This window comes from Calidris pugnax, unplaced genomic scaffold (genome assembly GCF_001431845.1).
Source record: "Calidris pugnax isolate Ruff unplaced genomic scaffold, ASM143184v1 scaffold226, whole genome shotgun sequence".
Classification (NCBI taxonomy): domain Eukaryota; kingdom Metazoa; phylum Chordata; class Aves; order Charadriiformes; family Scolopacidae; genus Calidris; species Calidris pugnax.
The window spans coordinates 63,833-65,704 of NW_015090937.1; positions in this window are offsets into that span (position 1 = coordinate 63,833).

The following is a 1,872-nucleotide window of genomic DNA, read 5'->3' on the forward strand; positions in this document are numbered from 1 at the left end:
GGCCTTGACCACCCTCACCAGTTCCCACCCAGTTCAACTGGGATGGACCAGTCCAGGACTGCTCTGACCCCACCAGTGATGACCAACTCCAGGGCTGGACCTCCAACAGACCACCAATGGTCAACCAGGGGCTCCAAGAAAATCAACCCAACCAATGATCAATCGAAGTCTTCAAGATCAACCCCACCAGTTCCCACCCAGTACAACTGGGATGGACCAGTCCAGAACTGGTCCAATCCCACCAGTGATGACCTACCCAAGCTCTGGAGCACCACTGGTCAACCAGGGGCTTCAAGATCAACCCAACCCATGGTCAATCGAGGTCTTCAAGATCAACCCAACCAATGGTCAATCGAGGTCTTCAAGATCAACCCCACCAGTTCCCACCCAGTACAACTGGGATGGACCAGTCCAGGACTGGTCTGACCCCACCAGCGATGATCAACTCAAGCTCTGGACCACCAATGGTCAACCAGGGGCTCCAAGATCAACCCAACCCATGGTCAATCGAGGTCTTCAAGATCAACCCAACCAATGGTCAACCATGGCCTTGACCAACCCCACCAGTTCCCACCCAGTTCAACTGGGATGGACCAGTCCAGGACTGCTCTGACCCCACCAGTGATGACCAACTCCAGGGCTGGACCTCCAACAGACCACCAATGGTCAACCAGGGGCTCCAAGAAAATCAACCCAACCAATGATCAATCGAAGTCTTCAAGATCGACCCCACCAGTTCCCACCCAGTACAACTGGGATGGACCAGTCCAGGACTGATCCAACCCCACCAGCGATGATCAACTCAAGGTCTGGACCACCAATGGTCAACTGAGGCCTCCAAGAAAATCAACCCAACCAATGATCAATCGAAGTCTTCAAGATCGACCCCACCAGTTCCCACCCAGTTCAACTGGGATGGACCAGTCCAGGACTGATCCAACCCCACCAGCGATGATCAACTCAAGGTCTGGACCACCAATGGTCAACTGAGGCCTCCAAGAAAATCAACCCAACCAATGATCAATCGAAGTCTTCAAGATCGACCCCACCAGTTCCCACCCAGTTCAACTGGGATGGACCAGTCCAGGACTGATCCAACCCCACCAGCGATGATCAACTCAAGGTCTGGACCACCAATGGTCAACTGAGGCCTCCAAGAAAATCAACCCAACCAATGATCAATCGAAGTCTTCAAGATCGACCCCACCAGTTCCCACCCAGTTCAACTGGGATGGACCAGTCCAGGACTGGTCTGACCCCACCAGTGATGACCAACTCCAGGGCTGGACCTCCAACAGACCACCAATGGTCAACCAGGGGCTCCAAGAAGATCAACCCAACCAATGGCCAACCGTGTTCTTGACCCACTTGACCAATCCCTCCACGGCACAAGAGACCGGAGAAGGTCCCAGTTGAGACCAGTCAAGGTTCCAGTGACCTCAATCTCCTCTGGACCCACCTCCATCCCCGCCCCCGGTGGCCAACTGCAAGAAGCCAAAGCCACCCAACCGGTGGCCCAAGGAGGTGGCCACCACCCAACCCTGGAGGTGGCCACCACCCAACCCAAGGAGGTGGCCACCACCCTGAGGAACACCTTGATCTTCTCCTTCCTCCTCCCGTGACCTCACCGGCTCCTCCCACCGGCCAATAAAATAAGCTTAAAAAAAAAAAACAACCCGCAACCCAGCCCAAAATGCCCCAAAACACACCAAATTTTGCAAAACCCCCCCAAAAAAACACCAAAAAAACCACCCCCAAAACACCCAAAACCCCCCCAAAAAAGGGGGTCTGGTGGCATCTCCCAGGAGAAGGGCCCTGAGGCGGCGCCGGGGACGAGCGGGTGGTGGAGAAGAGGATGATGGGAAGGGAGTG